General features: G+C 41.9%; 1 long non-coding RNA gene across 1 annotated transcript; it reads left to right on the forward strand.

Moving 5' to 3' along the window:
- Window positions 1-463: 463 nt before the first annotated feature.
- On the forward strand, window positions 464-11,811 carry LOC125432036. The gene is made up of 3 exons (XR_007244382.1): window positions 464-526; window positions 2,360-2,404; window positions 11,525-11,811. It is a non-coding gene; the product is annotated as an uncharacterized LOC125432036 (long non-coding RNA).
- The last annotated feature ends 8,888 nt before the right edge of the window (window positions 11,812-20,699 follow it).

Consider the following 20,699-nt stretch of genomic DNA (forward strand, 5'->3'; position numbering starts at 1 on the left):
AAAGTATAACTTTTAGAGCTTCACTTTCTATGTAAAACATGTACAACTAATAATTTTGCAAAACATTCAGCGTTGAATTTTGACTTTCAATTCATTTCTGTCTTGTTTTGAAAAAAAAAAAGGTTTTCAGGGGTGTCCAAATATTTTCTCTTTTCTTTTGTATCTTCTTCCTGTAAAGATAATGCAATGCAATCCATATCCATAAGCATGTAAATTTTTTTCTAACCATTCATCTAAAAGATGGAACCTTTCTTTACTCTTCCAGTTGGCTTCGCAATTAGTAAACCTTGCTGTCACCGTAAGGCAAGTTATGCTTAGAATGCGTTGGAGTTCTTTTATGTCATTGTATAAATTCCCTAACAAATATGTAAATCCCTGGTTCCATCTTTTATATTGTAAATTAAGAATTTTGCATTTGAAAGTATGTATATTTTACACCAAAAAATCTCTTAACTTTTTTTGCAGTGCCACCAAGAATGGATGAAGGTACCTTACATCTCTCTCGTGATTTCCAACAACATATTGGGTATGTATTGTTCATTTTCGCTATGGCTACTGGAGTTAAATACCACCTATGTATCATCTTATATGCATTTTCTTTTATGTCCATACTTAGAATGGATGTATTTGCTCTCTTCCAGACTGTTTCCCATTCATTTAAATCAATGTTTCTTCCTAAGTCTTTGGCCCATAGTAACATAGTATTTTTCACTAGTTCGTCTTCTGTTTCTAGGTCTATTAGATACATATAGATCCTGCTTATTAGTTTTTGTTGCCTTTAGATAGAATCTCATCAAATTTAGTGGGTTTATGGTGGAAACCAGTATATTTTTGGTCTTTTTTGAAACAGTCGGTGAGCTGCAAGTAGGTATACCAATTGCATTCTTTCCCTTCTATTTGGATGTCGGTTCTTTCTTTTAATTTGGGTTTTCCTCCATCAAATTCTAGTGTTTCTTTATATGTTGGCCATCGGGTGTTTCTCTGCCAGCCTTTCATATTTATTGCTTCTAGACTTGAAAGCCATAAGGGGGTAGTTCTATATAGCAATAATCTATATCTATCCCACACTTTGATTAATGCTTTCCTTATGTAGTGCTGATTAAATTATCTATATTTTTTGTTCTCATCTATTAGCCAGAGTCTTTCGTGCCAGCCATAATTTAAGTCATAGTTTTCCAAATTTAGGATGTTTATATTGGACAACTCTATCCAGTCCTTTATCCAAATTAATGCATTCGCCACATAGTATAAATGTAGGTCTGGCAAAGACATACCTCCCCTTTCCTTCCTGGAAATCATTATTTTGTAATTTAACTTCAGGGGGTTTTCTCCCACTTCCATATAAATTTGTTAATATCTCTTTTCCATTCTTTGAAGGGTTTTAAGTTGTCTATAAATGGAATAGATTGTAATAGGTACATCAGTTTGGGTAGTATTGCCATTTTGACCAATGCAACTTTCCCTAGAGTGGATAAGTTAATGTTTGTCCATTTGTTTAGATCTTGTTTAAGTTTTTTCCATAATCGTACATAATTGTTCTTATAAATGTCCTGGTTTTTTTTGATAAGTTGATTCCTAGATATTTAACCTCCTGGACTATTTTACAGCCTGATATCTCTGCCAATTGAGTTTCTTCTTTTTTTATTCAGATTAAATGCTAGAATCTTTGTTTTTGCTTGGTTAATTGTGAACCCTGCCAGGTTGCCAAATTCCTCTATTGTCTGCCAGAGATGTTTAATTTTGTTTATTGGATCGTCTAAGATGATCAACGTGTCATCTGCAAACACCTGTATTTTATAATTTATTCCTCCAATTTGTAATCCTTCTAATTTTTTGTCTTTTCTGATGTTTTGTAGTAGCAGTTCTAAAACCCATATGAATAGTTGGGGGGAAATTGGACATCCCTGTCTCGTACCTCTATATATATTAAATTCATCATGAGCTTCACCATTTATTTTTAAAGTGGCCTTCTGGACTCTATATATTAATTTAATTATATCCAAAAAGTTCCCTTTTAATCCTATTTTTTCAAATAGTTTTAACATAAATAGCCAATTAATTTTATCGAAGGCCTTTTCGGCATCTAGGAAAATGAGGGCAAGTTTTTTATTTGGTTTAGCTTTCAGGATCTCAATAATGTCAATAGTCGTTCTGAGGTTATTTTTACTATGTTTGTTTGGTAGAAAACCTCTTTGCTCTTCTTTTATCCACTTTACGGATAGTTTTTTTTAGTCTTTCTGACATTACTGATGTCAGAATTTTATAATCGACATTTAATAAGCTAATTGGCCTAAATTTGTCTACTTCAGGGATTTCATCTATTGTTTTGGGAATTAATATGATATGATTTCTTTTCCAGGTATCTGGGATATCTCTAGCCCAAGTTATATTGTTGAAGAGTTCAGTAAGTATGTTCAAATTTTCTTCTTTGTATGTTTTGTAAAATAATGATGTAAAACCGTCTGGACCTGGCGACTTATTTAATTTTAATTTATTAATTGTTTGTTCAATTTCTGTCTCTGTAAATGGGCAGTTCAGCCCCCTCGAGGTCTTCTTTGGGGTATATATATTTATATGCTTTGTGGCTGTCTAAGTAACTATCTATCTTTTCTTCTGGTACATCAATCTTTTTTTTGATATAAATTAGAATAATAATCATTCAGTTCCCTTTTAGCCATTATTTTTGGGTCTGTTATATTTATACCATTTTTTTAATTATATTAATAATTTTTTACTCTCATTTATCTCCCTTATTTCTTTTGAAGAGAGCCATTTCCTCGATTTATTAGCCTGGGGCAAGTAATTGCTATATTTGGATTCAAGGCTTTAAGTTTTGCATTAGGAGATCTTCTATTTCTTTCTTCCAATTGTTCTCTCTTATTAATTCTTATATTCTTTTTCAGTTTTTTTTGTTTAGGGTTTTTTTTGGAATTCCAATTCTCGAGATTTTGAGGTTTGACCATAAATTTTGCTCTGTTGATCTCCAGATTTTTTTCCCTGTTTTATTTCTTGGCTTATATATGAGCCTCCTCGCAAGATGGTAGCTTTTAAAAGTTAATCCCAGGACATATTTAAATTATCTATGGAATTTTTTATTTAAATCCCAAAACTCTCTTTGTAATTATTGTTTCTTTGGCTTTGTGCTATGATGTTCTTCCATTTTAACTAGCCAATTTTTTTAATTTCCATAGTCTGATTTTTCTTTTTCCTTTGTGCCACTTTCTAGTTCAATCAGATTGTGATCTGGACAAGAACTTTGGCAAGATCTTAATATCTGTAATTTGTTGGTTAATCTTTTCCTGTTGCCCAAACCTATGTCCAATCTTGAGTGTATTTTAGTGTCTATAAGAGTAAAAGGTGTAATCCCTAGAATTTCCATTTTTGAGTCTCCAAACATCCTTCACTTTAATTCTCTTCACTAGTTGGAAAAAGATTTTTGTAAGGACATTATGTCTCTTTTTTGGTCTTTTTTTTAACTTTGTCTTGTTTCTTTCCTATCTATTTCGGGGTTTATTAGGCCATTAAAGTCGCCCATTATTACTAAGTTGTCTTCTGTAAATTCTAATAGCTTGTTTAATAAGGTAGAGTAATAATTGTTTTTCTTGCTTGTCTCTGTTGGGGCATAAATACCTACCAATATAGTTTTTTCACCCCTTATTGAAATTTCTATTATTAAAGTTCTTCCTTCATTGCCTGTAAAAAGTAGTTTTGGGTTCAGATATTCTTTTACATAGAATACAACTCCCCGTTTTTTTTTTCTTACTAGAAGCATGGAAAACTTTCCCCAAGGTATCATTCTTAAGTAATCCCACGTCATTCTCCTTAATGTGTGATTCTTGGAGACATATTATGTCATAATTTCTCTTTTTTAGATATTGGAACAGTTCTTTTCTCTTCCTAGGATTGTTAAGGCCATTTATATTATCAGAGTATAGTTTACAATTCATAATTACCTTTGGTTATAACAGATAACAAAATTAATAATATTTCTTTACTCACTAATACCCTTCTTGACAGGAAGAATATTTCAAAGGGTTCTGGGGGCTTTAGTGGGAGAGGAAGAGGAAGATTTGCTCCATGGGTGAAAATTCTTACACCCAAATTGGGCTTATTGCATCCCCAGTTGTTTTTCCATTTAATGCAAAGTAGTGTTAATGTAATGTAAAGGCCTAAGAGAATTAAATGTCCCTGATTTTAATGAATTTAGTGGTCTCACCTTTGGAATCTTATATGACCTACTAGCGGGCCTGACCACGCGTTGCTGTGGCAATTGTCCTTCTCATCACAGTCCGCAACCCACACAGATGTCCATGCAGGTCCAATGATCTCCAGCATAGCCTTTTGGGGTGGTCAAATGGAATCCCTCTTTCCCTTTTCAATTCACATTGTTATATGGTGCTGTCTTTTTTTTAGTATAAGGTAACCCTTTCCATTCCACAACGGAACTGTCCAGAGTGTGAATCCCGCTGTCCATGAGGCTGGTTGATACGCACAGTCCTGGCTTGAGTAAGGCAGAAGTGGGGCAAGGAGGCTATCCTAGTCAGGCAGCAGAGGCAGGGTGGTGAGGTGCTCAGATCGAGGCCACCTCCCTGGGTTCTTAAAGGGCCACATGCAAAAGAAGTGGAGCCGGTAGTGTTGGTTCGCCCCCACCCCACAGCTTTTCTTAGAAGAAAAAGGCAAACTCCAGCTCGCTTTTAGTAAAAGAGAACTGTAGCAAATATGGGTGAGGAAGTGGGTAAGTGATGGTTGGATGTGAGGGAGGGCAGAGTGAGGTGTGTGAGGATGAGCTGGATGTGTATTGTGTGGTAGCAGTAGGTGAGGCACAGAGAGTGAAAGTTACCTGCGTGTAAGGGGGGGAACCCAACTGACATCTCACACGGCAAAGTGTGTAAGTGTTTCACTTCCACTCGTATTACCTAACAGTATTACCTATTTACTGTTTTCACTGCTCATCTCTGGCCATCTGAGCAAACATTCTAAAGGCATCCCAAGCCCTCAGGCCACAGACAGACAGGCTGCGCGAACATTCTAAGGGTGACAGTTAAACACAGCCAGCTTCATGGCCTGGTGCGCCAGGAAAAAGACGTATTACCTGGCTCAGGTATGGACTTTCGGCGATTTGAAGGTCCAATTACCTTCCTGCAACAGGGAGGGATGTCCTGTGAAAAATTGGGGGGCAATCCATCCAGCAGCTTCTGAGGGAGACCATCAAGGACAAACACACTGTTCAATTTATATAGATAGATTTCTAACTCATGGGGATCCTATGTAGAGTAGAGGGTGAATTGGTGACTTGATTGGGAGCAGAAGTTTCAGTTACTAGATAACAGTCCCTGGAGCTCAGTAAACTGGAGCTAATAGGAAAGGCTAACAATCATTTTGTGGAGAAATTTAGTGTGAGACTTTTAGAAAGGGAGGTCTATTTAAGACTACTATTTAAGACTACTAAATATAGTTGGTCAGGGAGTTTCTGCAGTCACCTGCAACAGCTGTGGCATGTTTGTTTTTTGCTAGAAGATGTGGGTGGCTCTACCTTCAACAAGTACAAATTGGTTGCTCTTTTGGAAGACAAGGTCCAGCAGCTTGAGGTGCACATATATACTCCTCAGCACATTAAGAAAAATTAGGTTTCCCTAGAGAATGGAGCTGACAGTACTGGGTAGAGAACACTCTGAGGAGTTCTCTTAGTGAGAGGGCAGCTCTCAAACACAGGAAGTGGGTGGTGTTTGGAGGAATGTTGCACATAGAAGTAGAGGGACCAGAGAATATTCTGTGAGTTTGAAGCTATGGAATCAATTTGAAATTCTCTCCTTTGCCAGTGAGGATAAGGAAGAAGCACATGAGCAACTGTTTTGGAGAATGTGTAAGTGAAAGAAGGTTCCGCGCATGGAATGGCCCCTGCAAAACCCCTGTAGGTGATTTACAGAAGCAGTGATTTACAGGCCTGACAAGATGTCTTGAGAGGTGTGCTGTCTACCTGGGGAAAAGTCCATGATGTCACAAAGAAACTGCCAAGACTTGTCAAAGCCACCCTTTTGATCCATGTGGGAACAGATGATACGTTGATGGTGTTATATCCAGCACCTCCAATTGCCCCCCAACATTGGAAACATAGCCTGAATTTACTGCTTGTAAGTCATCCAGTGGCTAGATCTTAACCACTACACTATGCTGGAAAGCCCCACACTATGCTCCCATCTGAATCCCCCCTACGCACCAGCACACTTGCAAAGCTTACTGAGAAATCCACAGGAGCCCCGGCAGAGATTGTTCACAGTTCCAAGCATCCCATTTGCCACTACTGACGGATCGCATCCAATGCTCGCAGCTACTCACTGCTGAGCCACAAAGCAGCAGGCAAATTCACCCCGCTGGCATAGTAGGCAGGGATTCCCAAGCAATTTCCCCAAAAAAGCATCTCAGCCCGTGTAACCCAACACTGCCTGGAGTGAGGCAAACAGGGTTTTGGGCACTGCAAGGGCAAAGGGGGCTGGTGCCAAACAAGGAAACCCCCCTCCCCAAAGACTTCAGCCTCTAGCTCTCCCTGGCAGTGCCAACTGATTGCTTCCATGGTTTGCAATGCAGCACATGATCTTCCTCCTCCTCTGGTGTTTCTGGGAAAGCAGGAGAGCCCAGCTTTGCGGAAGATGCCCAGCCCAGCCCAGCCCAGCGACCAAGCGGCACCTGAGAAAAACAAGTGGCTCTCTCAAACCCAGGGAGTGGTGCCAGTGCATTCCAGCGGGATGCTCCCCTGCAGCAGCCCCCTGCCTATTCAGCCACTCCTATGGGCACAAACTCAAAACAAACAGTCATGTATTCAAGTCTGGCATGGGGCAGATGCATTTCCCTTGGGGCGGGGGTCACAGCTGTCTGTCAAGCCCCATGCTGCCTTTCAGGGATGCCCCCCCAAGGTGCCAGTTGAGCGTTGCTCCCCTCCCACTTCTTAACTTGCTTAACCTGCCTGCTGCAGGGTCCTACCTCAAAATCCCACTTTTACAGGAGAACCCCTGCGCCTGGGGGCTGGGTTGTGGGACGCAAAGCCATTTCTGCAGACTGGCATGTATGTGTGCACACCCATGGTGCTTCTGGGGGAGGATCTGCAGAGCGGTTGGGCTGGGGGGAAGGAGGTTCAGCAACAGCAGCAACCCCGGGCGGGGGGAGGGCACCGCCTGGCATACACATGGCAGTGTTTGTGTAAAAATAACCCATGGCACCTGCAGGCGAGCATGAACAGAAAGGAGCATCTCACAAACACATACACACAAACACCACCCGAGCTGGCACCTTTAAGCCCGAGGAAGGGAAAGCCAGGCATTGCAACCCACCCCTGAACTTTGAGTTTGTCCTCCCAGGCGCGCGAAAGCTCCTCCTCCCTTAGTTTGACAGGGGACCAAACCCTCTCCAACAAAGGGCTGCCAAGGGCGCCGATCCACTCGCTTCTTGTGGGAATGCGTGTCTTGTGTCCCCAGCGTCCCCCCCCCCACTCCAGAGAGTGCAGCACCCCTCCAGGAGGGCAGCAGCAGAACCTGGGGGCAGCGGGGGGGGGGACAGGGAACTCTCCCCGCCCCACTCCAAGCCCAGCCCTGGCAAAGGGAAAGAGCAGGGATCTGGACAGCAAAGGGGATGCTGAAAAAGAGGAGTGGCAGGAGGAAGGGATAGGGTGCAGTTTGGTTTGCTGGGTGGAGAGACCCTCACTCCCACACAGGGAACATTGGGTGGTCTAGGGGCTCCTCCTCAGCTCCCCTCCTCACCTGCCCCCAGCAGTGTTGGCTCCTTGAGCGCACCCACTGTCTGGCTGTGTGTGGGGGGGGGAGAGATGGCTGCCAGTGCCTCTCACCTGCCTCCAGCGGTGCTTGGGCGCCCACAGTTTGTCCGCATTGCTGGCCCATTACTCCCCCCCTCCACAGCCGGACTGGTTCCTGTGGGCCATGGGCGCGCTCGCGGAGCAAACACTGGCGAGGCGGGTGAGGCCAAGGAAAGGCTGACAAGTCCGGCTGTGTGTGTGTGGGGGGGAGCGATCATGGGCTGGTTCGCTGCCTCGCTCACCTGCCACCACCTGTTGTTGCTGCTGCTGGGCTCCCACTTGGCTTCCCTTCTCAGCTTTTGCCTTCTTCTGTGCTGGCCAGCCCGGGGAGAAGTCTTGTGACTGTTTGCAGGCCGGCCGGAAGAGAAGGCAAGGCATGCCGGCTCAGAGGGAGGAGGAGCTCCCGCCTCCGAGGCTTCTGATCTTGATGACTCACAGCCCCTGCAGAGGTCAGGAGAATGCCTGGGAGGGTGGGGATTTTGCACGCCCCCTGGACTGGACATTCCAGGCCACCGTCCTTGCTGGACTGAGGCATGGTGGGTAACTGTGGGGGACATTTTGGCGCCCCCCATGTGACTTTAATCGGTGCGCCTGGGGACAAGGGGTACCCCACGTCCCTAGGCAAATTCACCACTGTAACTTGCATAAGTCCGTTAAGAAGGGAATACCGTGATCACTAAAAGTCAATATAACTTTCTCAAAAACAAGTCATGGCAAAGTAATATTATCCACTCTCTTTTTTTTCTTTTGATAGTATGACAAGTTTGGTAGGTAATGGGAATGCTGTTGATATAGTATACATTGACTTCCGAAAGGTGTTTGACAAGATCTCCCATGATATTCTTGCCAGCAAGCTAGTAAAATGAATGCTAAAAAAGCTACTGTTAGATGTATTTGTAATTGGTTGACTGACCAAATCCAAAGGGTGCTCACCAATGGTTCATCTTTAGTGATGAAAGTGACTAGTGGGATGCCACAGGGTTCTGTCCTGGGCCCAGTGCTATTCAGTATTTTTATCAGTCATTTGGATGATAGAACTGAGGGCTAATTTATTTTTATTTATTTATTTATTTATTGTTTCAATTTCTATACCGCCCGATCCCCGAAGGGGATCAAAGTTGCAGATGACACCAAATTAGAAGGGGTAGCTAATATGTCATGTGACAGGATCAGAATTCAAAATGGCCTGGACAGATTAGACAACTGGCCCAAAACTAACAAAATAAAATTCAACAGAGATAAATGTAAGATACTACATGTTAGCAGAAAAAGAATGAAATGCACGAATATAGAATGAGTGACCCCTGGCTTCACAACAGTACATGTAAAAGGGATCTGAGAGTCTTAATAGTTTACGAACCAAACATGAGTCAGCAGTGTAATGTGGCAGCCAGGGAAGCCAACATAATTCTGGGCTGCATGAACAGGAGTATAGTGTCTAGATCGAGGGATGTAATAGTACCACTTTATTCTGCATTGGTCAGACTTCACCTGAAATGCTATGTTTACAAGTTCTTTGTGCCACAATTCAAGAAGGATATTGAAAAGTTGGAATGGGTTCATAGGAGGGTGACCAAAATGGTAAAATGTTTGGATTTCATGCCCTATGAGGAACAGCTTAGAGAGCTGGATTTGTTTGGTTTGGAGAAGAGGAGATTAAGGGGTGACATGATAACCATGTTTAAATATTTGAAAAGATGTCATGTTGAAGATGGAGTAAGGAGTAATTTATTCTAGGTGCAGGAAAAGAAATTCCACCTAAACATTACAAAAAAACCTTCCTGACAGTAAGGGCAAATGGAATACACTGCTTCAAAGGGAGGTGGTGACTCATTCTTTGGAGGTTTTTTTTTAAACAGAGGCTGGATGGCCATCTGTCAAGGGTGCTTTGATTGTGTATTCCTGCATGGCAGGGGTTGAACTAGATAGCTCTAGTGGTCTCTTCCAACCAGGGGTGTAACGAGGCAAACTGTAGCCCTGGGCAAAACCTGAGTTGGATGCCCTCCCCCCCCCAAGGGCCAATTTTTTTTGCACCAGGACATTGGTGCCTGCAGGGGGTGCATTTTTAGACATATCAGCACCAAAAATTCAGTGTATCATCAGGAGACTGTCTTTATACTACTCCCCAAGTTTTGTGAGGTTTGGTTCAAGGAGTCCAAAGTTATGGACTCCCAAAGGGGGTGCCCCTATCCCCCATTGTTTCCAATGGGAGCTAATAGGAGATGGGGGCTACAGTTTTGAGGCCCCATAACTTTGCCCCCCCTGAACCAAACTGCACCAAACCTGGGGTGTATCATCAGGGCAGTCTCCTGATGAGACCCTGAAAGTTTTGAGACTGTGACTTCAGAAATGTGCCCCCCCAGCTTGCAACCCCCATTGACAGCAATACAGAAAACTCAATGCAGAACAAAGATTCTTGGGCAAATTTCTGAGATGTTCCTGCAGGGGGTGCATCTTTGGATATATTGGCACCAAAATTTCAGGGTACCATCTGGAAACTGTCCTTATGGGACCCCCAAAGTTTGGTGCAGTTTGGTTCAGGGGGGTTAAAGTTATGGACACTCAAATCTGTAGCCCCCATCTCCTATTAGCTCCCATTGGAAACAATGGGGGATGGGGCACCCCTTTTGGGAGTCCATAACTTTGGACTCCTTGAACATAACCTCACCAAACTTGGTGGGTATCATAGGGACAGTCCCCTGATGATACGCTGAAAATTTGGTGCCACTAGCCTACAAACTGCGCCCCCTGCAGGCCAAAAATTGAAAACCACTAAAAATACATAAAAACGAACTCTGCATTTTGATGCGCCCCACAAGGTGATGTCCTGGGCAGCCGCCCACCTTGCCCAATGGGCATTATGCCTATGCTTCCAACTCTAGGATTCCAGGATTCTATCTCTTATGTAACCATCACATGCCTGTGGGACTGGACAAATGGTACATGATTCACTGCTGGTAATGAGCCAAAAATATTTTACAAGTTGGAAAGAAACTGCCAGATGAATGGCTTGTGAAATGCCTATTAGAGTTGAGCAAGTCATGAATGATGTCATAAACGAAAGTTGGGTAACTTTATCTCTGACAACAAAGCTGATTAGCATCTAAATGGAGATTTCATGACAGCAGACAGACAATGTTCTAAATACTTCCTGGAAAGTCTTGATCAGAGAAAACTGATAGATGTGTCACTGAGTGTTGCGAAGAGGATTACCCAGATAAAATGAAATAAACAGAGAGACTGCTTAGACCAGCTTGTTTAAAACCAGGGTTAGTAATAGCCACTTCAAAGAAAATCAGGATCATTTCAAAAGTGTTTGAAGTGGCAGAGAAGCTTTAAGGAATTTCATCACAAAATATCAGAAAAAAGCAGGATATTCCACAAGGCAGTGCTATTGTTGATTTTCAGTCATTCTGTGGTAATTTATTATTTCCAGTGGGCTGTGAAAGGTGCTGTGTATTGATTGGATCAGAATAGGGAGAGCAATGGCTCGGAGTTAGTTTTGCTTGGGCTAGCAAGTTTCAAAGTTCCACACAGTATTTTATGTAATTTTAATGATGCATCAGCAAGACCTCAATTCCTTAGCAATGCCTCCAAACCTTCAGCATTATTATGTTACCTAAAGTACACTGTCTAGGAATGAGTAATAGTTATTGTTAAAATAAAATTATACTCGGCAGTGCACTGACCAATTGTTTGTTTCTGTTCACATCTGCACAGATTGTGATTTAGAATGCACAGGACGAAACCACTGGATACCTGAAGGAAGAAGAAATTAAGTGAAAAACAAGTATTATCTCTTCCATATTTTCCTATAGGTAAACAACAACATCAACAAATGAGGAAGCTTAGCAGCAGATATAATTGCTTTCTCAGAAAACATTTTGACCAGCTGCATCCTTTAAAAAGAGAGAGAGAGAGAGAGAGAGAGAGAGAGAGAGAGAGAGAGAGAGAGAGAGAATGCCAGTGATAAACTACAGCTGTTCAGTTCTGGAGTATAAATTAGGGATGGGTGAATATTTTATCTCTTCATATTTGTTCATATTTTTGCCTCAGAGTTTAGTTCTCTGCTTTTTATACATGATTTTATAGACACATGTAACATAAAGGGGACTGATTGTCAATGTATGTGTGTGAAAATTCCCCCCTTCCACTGCAAACTACTAGCTTCTCCCTTCATGCTGTTATTACAGTCCTTGGCTCCCAAAGAGCATCTTTTCAGTGCTGTAACAGGTCAGGAAAGCAAGTAAACTGTGAGTGAAGCATTAAGAACTAAATCTACCAGACCAAGGCCCAGAAGCATGTGTGTGTGGGGGGGGGGATGGTGCCTGGGAACAACTCCTTCAGTGGGGCTTGGGACTTGGAGGCGCTGACCTGCACTGAGACCACACTCAGGGGTGGGGGGCGGAATTTAGGCGTGGGGCCAAGCCAGAGCCTCAACCTATGTGCAGGCCAGCTTTTGAATGCTGGCCGGAATGGAGGCAGGGGCATGGCTTGGGGTGGGGCTGCACCCTCCTGCACTCAGGGGCATGGGTAAGGGCAGGGCTGAGCCATGCCCCCAGCCTCCGTGCAGGCTGGCTTTTGAAAGCCGGCCTGCAGGGAGGCAGGGGACATGGCTTGGGGGGGGGGTGCACCCTCCCATGCTCATCACATGTGCTATTTTACAATTTCAGTCCATGAAGAAAAAACAAGAGGGCACAGCCAATGACTAGTAATTGTACAACTGAGGGTTCTTACACCTATTCAGTTGGGAAGTGTTCAAGTTAATAGAAACAGAATTAATATTCACCTCAAGTCCACTTTGCACTGAGTACTAGAATGATTTAGAGGGTTTTGACTGTGTGGAAATGCAAAATTCACACACCATATTTTCACTTTCCTATTTGGAGGACAAGCTGACCAAAACAATGGTCTGCTAGGAAGACTGCCAAGTTTTAATGTATCAGTACTCTCTGCATGTCAGTCTTACAGCTGTGCTCCACAGATATCCTCCTGACACCCAGTAGTGCTGCATTTTACATTTTAATAAGACGTGGTGGTAATGCATCGCAATGGTGTGGCAACAGGGAAAGTGCCTTGTAAAAATGGTTTGGGAACACAAACAGCTATACAGCAGATTGCCCACAATAGAGGGAAATATATTGCAATATCATCGGAATGAGATGAAATGCAAAGGTTTTTTGTCCTTCTGTATGCTGGCAAAAAAATATGATCCTTTGTATTCACTAGTGAGCACAACACTCGCTGAAAGATAATCAGGTTGAACGAAATGGAATAAAAAAACAAAAAAAATGTTCTTGCTGATTGCCAGCAATTACATTCTTCCCAGGGAACTCTGCCATGCACTGCGACATTCCATGAGAATCATTCCAACCTTTAAAAAATGTTTCAATTCATAGAAGGTACTACTAGCAGCTCTTTTTGCTTCTTACAAAAACCAGTAAGGGCTTGTCTTCCTTTTTTCAGTCTAATTTCACCTCCAATGCATTTTGCTCATGTTTATGCTCATGTTTATGTCACGAAACATTGTGTGTAAAATGTACAATCTATATTCACTTAATGTGTATCTGGTTCTGTTGATTCCCAAAGGAAAACATACACCGTGCTTTAGGGTTGATTTATTAGCTGAAGTGATGGGCTATCACCTGTATTTGTTTTCACTTATTTGATATTTGACTACTTTAAAAGCTGTCAGTGATAAAATATTTTTGTTTAATGTGTGATGTATCTGAGAAAAATATTGTACTTGCACTCTGAAATAAAGCTATGAAACAAAGAAATGGGGTTACACAAGGTTATTATTAGCTGATATGCTACCATAAATTATAAACAATTCCATTCCACCCATTGTCAAGCATGTTAGCATAACTATGGACAGCAGCTTGGTTCTCAATGATCAGAGAACCTCAGCCTGGCTTTAACTTCACTATGCAGTATTATTGAGTCTCTTGTATCATCACTTGCTCACCGAAATATTTGGGGAAGAGAAGGCGGCCAACCTAATCCTCATTGATCTATGCTGGTTGGGATTAGACTTCAAGCAATGCCACCAAACTGCAAGAGAGTATCTCTGCCCTACTTGGTCAGCTTTGAGAGGTTGGAAATTGACAGGGCAATTGCCCTTCATAAGAAGGTACTTGCCATTTTTTCTTATGCCTGTTGTCATGCTGCTCATACTCACCCTTTTTAAAACTAGATCTCTTCCCCAGCAGGCAAAAAGCAGGCAAAAGAGGAATTATGCCTTTTCATCAGTCTGGAATGATTCCTGCTTGATCCCAAGGCAGAATTGCAAAATCTGGACTGGGCAATTCTTGGAGATTTGCATGTGATGCTGGGGAAGATGGAGTTAGGGGATGGGTAGGAGTCAGTCCACTCACTACTAATTGTGTGTGGGTTCTTTCCTTTGCTTCCCGAAAAACTGGCCATTTTTCTTCTCAGTGCTGCTTTTGTGAATGTCTCCAAGACTGGTAATTATCACCCTTGCCAAAATGCTATCCAACCACCTCCTTTGTTCTCTAGTTAGCTTTTGTCAACTTTACATGTATATGTATATGTTGATCATTTGCAATCCATTTGATTTTATTAATATATCCCATTCCAGTTACAATCACTGCTATTTATCACTTGGGACAATACAGGTTATTGATCCTAGTTACTCTCTCTTGCTCTGTCTTTAGTGAATTGCCCCTATTTAAGTGGAGGCTGTCTGCCAGGGGTAATATAATGTTAATGTGATATGACTCTAGGACATGTTTATCCTAAATTCTTTATACCAGATAATTTATCCTCTGAAACTTCCAGTTTCCTTCATAGGAGCTGATATCTGTGGTCTGGAGATCAGTTGTAATTCTGAGAGATCTCCAGGGCCCAACTGGAGGCTGGAAACTCTACAAGATACACTGGTATGATGGGCATGTGTGCATGCAACCAAAAACTTCTATTAGAGATGCCAACAAGTTGAGAAATACTTATGATTTGCAGGTGGAGTCTGGGGACAATGGGGTTGGGGAAGAGAGTGGGATCTAATGTCATAGAAGTCACCCTCCAAAGCATCAGTTTTCTCCAGAAAGTGATCTTTATAGGGTGGAGATAAGTTGTAGTCCTGGAAGTTCTTCAGGCTCCATCAGGAAGCTGGAAGCCTTACCTGATGTAAAATGACCCTGTGCAGCTCCTTTTTGATTGACTGCTCACATGAGAGAGTCAATGACTCCCCAAGAGCCAATAGTGTTCTTAGATCAGGGACTGGCATAAAGGAGCATTTCAGCCACACAGGATGGGAGTTAAACAGTGGCCTTGGTGGTCCTGATTGGGAAGAAATTTGTAAATGACCATATATGAAGCTGCCATTTACTGGGTTGGTTCATCAAGATCTGTACTGTCTATCCAGACTGGCAGTAGCTTTCCAAGGTCTCAAGAAGATGTTTTTCGTGTCAACTACTGCCTTGTTCTCTTAACTGGAGATGTCAAAGATTGAACCTTAGACCATCTGCAGAGGCCCTTTCAGTGAGCCACTGCCCCTCCCCTAAGAAAAATGGGATATAATTTTGGATAGAAGTAAGATCAACACAGTTGACTCGCCAGGTGATCACTATGAAGCATTTAATAAGAACAGAACATTAGTTTGCCATGTTTAGACCATGTTATTAGTAAGATGGAATGATTATGAAAGAATAATTTAAAAGAGAATGAGAAACTGCTTCTGCTGCTGGAACAAGGTATAACAATTCTCAAAATATCTACATACCATTATGTCTGTCGTTCTAAAGTCAGCAACCTAAAGTATGATCTCCTGAATGGCTGTGGTAGCACAACACTGACAGATTAAACCTCAGTTCAGCAGACAGAATCCCATTTGCTATTTAAGTGTTCAGTGCAAGAACAGTATAGTAGTTTTTTCTGCAAAGAACTATCATATTATAGTGGTTACAAAGAAGACAACTTGTTGAGAGTGCAGTTTGTACTGATTTTGTACCGATACTCCTACAAGTTATACAATAAACTGCTTGATGCTAAAATGTGCTTCCATTATCCATCTGCTGTGTCTGAATCTTCCAAAATGCAATCTCATTCCTGCTTCTATGTATATTTTGTAGTACTTAGCAATATGGCTCTGCAACCTGTTCAAAGTCTGTGTGTAATGGTAATTCAAACAGACAAAGCAATAATTCACATATACTTTTAATACAGTTGCAGATGCAAAATACTGACCTATAAACCTGATTTTGAGTGAATTTATGTACTACAAATACAATGCTAGAAACTGGGAGCATTCAAGGCAAGGATTAAGTTAGTAAAATAAATCCACTGGCCATGAAAGCAAGCCATACCACATGCTAGTATAATACTGTTGGAGATAGAATTGCTTTATCTTTTTTGCTCACAATTGTCAGATCCAATAAACACCATAGCACTAATCTTTCAAACAAACTCTATTCGGATACTTTTAATTGCCCTCTTGCATGCTATTATCAACATTATTCACATCAACAATTGCAAGCAGCAACATAAATGAAAAAAAAATCAAAGCCATCGTATGAGATAAATAAAAAGGCCAAGCTTATTTATCTTTAAACTGAACCAAAAAAGGAGGGATATTTGTGCTACTGACAGGCAAGCACCATTGGCCCCCACTCATAGTGTGGGCACTTGGTGAGATGCAGAGGACTAGCCCTCTTTACTCATGAATCCCAAGTTTCACAGGTGAGGACACACAGGTGGATTCCACACAGCATAAATATAACATTTTAGGACATTTTAAAAAGATCTGTTCTGGAACTTTGTGTTCCCACAGTGCGGGACCTTTTTTCCTGCCTGCTGCATGGAGCTCTTGTCAATTCCATAGTGGTGCCCACTATTTTGTATGCTGCAGGAGAATCTCCATGGAAATTCCCCATGGAGGTTTCCTCTGCTTGCAGCTCATCTGTTTGCTACTTCATTGTCAAAAGTAGATAAAGTTTGTTTAGCCTAGTGATTCTGTGTAGTTTTTCCTTTTTGTGTGTGTGGAGGGGCTGTCTGCAAAGCTACAGCAACACAAATTTGCCCAAAATTGGAGCTTCTCTAGCGGTGTTGCCATCGCTTTGCAGATAGCCCCCTACAAAAAGAAAGAAAGAAAAGCAACACATGCAAGGCTAAACAAACTTTATTCAACCATTTTTTACAGTGAAGTAGCAAATGGATGAGCTGCAAGCAGGGGAAACCTCCCTGGGGAATCCCCATAGATATTCTCCTGTAGCATGCTAAATGGCAGGTGTGAGCACCGGAAATGACAATAAGGGTTTTGGACAGAAGAAATACAACATTTCCTGCCTGTTGACTTCCACTCAGCAGGTAGAAATCATCCTCAACCTGGGTTGCAGGGTGGGGGAGAGATTACTAATTTAGTGACCTTTGAAAAACATGGCTCAGGAGACATATGACAGCCTGAACTTGTTTTGGGAAGAGGGCTGGGAGAAGTTTTTTCCCCAAAACACTATAGATAACATCATAAAGACAATGTATTTGTGATGTAGAATCCACTACTGACTCCAAGCCTTGAACAATAATATGTGATGAATCAGGGTCCTACTAGTCAAGCCTTTCAAGCACATAAGGGAGGTGTGCCATGCCCTCACCTCCTGGGCACAGAGCATATGGGATGAGGATAATGACATCTTTCAAGGGCTTCCTGATTCAAATTGTTTGCAGAACTAAGGCTCCATGCTTCATCTGAGGATTACCCTTTCACCCTCAGGGTGCTCACCTAAGCTATATTGTGTAACCACTCAAGCACTACAGGCAAGTGTCCACTAACCCTACCATACCCTTGATATACTGGGAAGCAGGGAGGAAGTATAAAGGTAATCTGCTCTAATTTCTTGCAACTGTGGCAAACCCACCCCTTCCCCCCACCTTACAAATGAAGGGTACAGAATGGTATTCATATATGCATATTTGCAGTAACCTGCATTAATAGCCCATGTGTGGTATTCTATTGTCATGTTTTTCTCCCTGCAAATGTGGAAATGCTGGCAATTTCTGACAGAAGGCAGACTCAAAGGATCAGATAACCATATCTGGATTTGCATTCCAAAGTCCATGACACAATGGGTAACATTCATTCACAGATGTCATAGAACACAACATGATAAATTGCACATATCCTGCTTATTTTATTATGTAGAGGAAGTATTCAGAACCAGGACATATGATTTCTTTTCCTTCTATGATGGCAAGTCTATATTCTTGGAGTATGTTAATAAACTTAACTTGTTCATTAAGCAAGCCTTTGTGTTCTAGGCAAAGGGAGACAGAGAATTGTCCCTGACCTTGAGCTGCTTCACATTTACAACTTTGTCCTCACTTCCAAGTTACTGAGAAATTACATAGTAACTCACTCTTTAGGGAAATTATTCCATTAGAGATTGAAAGCTGGAGGTGTAACTCACATTCTACTTAGATCTTTTCCACATAGTCCATAAAACAGTCCAACTGTTCATGAACTCAGGAGGTGCTAGGAACTTTTAAAAAGGATTTTATGGCAGATTTCATCCCAAAGGTAAATCTGGAGGAAGTAGAACATTTCTGATCTGGTTTAACAAGTAACTTTCTAGGTGTCAGAGTAATGACTCTCCAAAGGATTTCAGGGATGTTACAATACCACCCAAGATAACCTCATGCTCAGGTTTTCATGTTCCTTGTCAGCCTTTCATCTTAATACCTGAAATTTTCAGAGCTGACCCAGTATGTTTTAAAAGGTAAAATAATGGTTAGAAGATCAGAGAAAATCTACCACTTATAGTCTGGAGAAATATGCATACTTCTACTACACCTCATATAATAACTAGTTCTCTCTCTTCGGCTTCTGCCTTTCCATTATCCAGTACATTCATTCTTTCCTTTTCTAATAAGTACAAAGAATAGAAAGGGGTTTCCTCTGATGTCGCAAGCAAAAAAAAAAAAGCTGTCTCTAATCAGTACTTCTAAGGGAATGGCTGCCAGTCGAAGTGAAGTGATTACTATAGCAGTGGGCATTATCATGAGGAAAATAATTTGAATGGGAATTTTGAGAAGTTGAATATGATAAAATGTTGTATTTACATGGGGGAATCTGTTTTATTGAATGCTAATGTTCAGAGGGGTTACAATTACTGTGATGTTTTAATTGATGTTGAATTTGAGGTTGCTGTTTTTTTTACTTCCTATTGTTAGTTGCCTCAATCAGGTTTCTGAAAATGAAGAATACCAATCTTTTAAACAAATAAATAATGAACTTCTTATTTAAAGAAGATTTTTTTTTAGCTTTCACATTAATGGTTCCAAGGGTGTCTGGACTTTGACCCTCTCAGTGCTTATTTCCTTCACCTCCCAAACTCTTAATATTTCTGTATGCAGCTGTAAATGAAGGACTAAGCCAAAATACAGAAGTTGCAAATCGTACTCCGATGTCTCCTTGGTTTGTCTTCCTGCTCTCTAATCATTGTTTCAAGGAAAATGAAACACACACCTCTACCATGACTTCTACATTTTGTATTAGTTTAAGGGAACACGCAAACTCATGAAAAATAACTCTAACCAAATATATAAGCAATAGTGGTTAAAATGAAACCTCCTACCATCAGGCAGTGCATTTCAAGGGGTAGCAATGAGAGAAAGACAGTTGCAAAATTTGTAACCTGCTCCTGGACTTTCTTGTACTAATGGAATATTGAACTCTGTATCTGATGTAACTTAACTCTTACATTCTAATGTCTGTGCATCTGGGCTTTTATATGCACGGATCCCTTCTACAACATGCCAGAGTGACAGGAACTCCCCCTTTCTTACTTGCCACAGCAAGGTGAGTGACAGTGGGGGGCCAGCTGCCAGGGCCTGCCTGCAGCCAAAGCTGTAGGCCATAATTGAAAGAGCAGCAGAAACTGGGGAAATGATAAGTGGCAACCCAGCCCCTTCTCCTGGTTCTCAGAAAGGCCAGCTGGAACAGCCAGGCAGAATTGGCCCAGGAATGCCAGCAGACAGGAAGATGGGGGTGGGGTGAGGAAGGACGGAAGCAATGATAGAGACACCACTGGGAAGCCCCAAGGTCAGTAAAGGACTTGAGATTGGAGGTGAAAAAGTCATGTGGGTGGATGGGTAGTCTGAGAAAGGTGCCAAACAAGGCACAAAGAGAAGGGCCTGGCAGATAGTCAGGCTAGCATGGACAAGTGTTTCTCATAAGGGGAACTTAGGAAAGAAGTCCAAGAAGCTAATTGGGTGGTGAGGGAGGGATAGAACAAAAGCCTTAAAACCCCTAGATTAGCCAAGACCAGGAGGATGCAGGCCAAAAACTTTCTGCCAGGACAGTGAACCTTGCATCCGGGAAGGGAGAAGAATCTTTTCTGTCCTCTCCCAACCAGTCTGAGGACAGTGAAGAGCTTGAAGAAAGGTGGTTTGAGATGCTAAAGGAGGCAAAGGTAATGGGCTAGGACACTGATAGCGAACCTTTTCGAGACCGAGTGCCCAAACTGCAACCCAAAACTCACTTATTTACCGCAAAGTGCCAACACGGCAATTTAACTTGAATACTGAGGTTTAAGTTAGTCGGGAGTAAGCTTGGTGGTAGTCGGTGGCTTTGTTTTGAAGCAACCGTGCAATGTTTCAAATGGATGAATCACACCCCTAGGAGGGTTTACTCAGAAACAAGCCCCATTGCCAGCAACCGAGCTTACTCCCAGGTAAAGGATCACACTTTAGTTTTTCCCATGAAAATCAGTGGGGTTTAACAGCGCTTAACAGGGTTACCTACACTGCTTCCCCAAAACTAGGTCTGAAGTTTAATGCTAATAATCTCCCTGAAATAATTACACTAATTACCCTGGGGGGCTGGCAGGGAAAGGGGGAGGAGTGCGGGGGGAGAGGGAAGTAAAACTTTCACTTTCTG

The sequence above is a fragment of the Sphaerodactylus townsendi genome, linkage group LG04 (assembly GCF_021028975.2).
Source record: "Sphaerodactylus townsendi isolate TG3544 linkage group LG04, MPM_Stown_v2.3, whole genome shotgun sequence".
Lineage (NCBI taxonomy): Eukaryota > Metazoa > Chordata > Lepidosauria > Squamata > Sphaerodactylidae > Sphaerodactylus > Sphaerodactylus townsendi.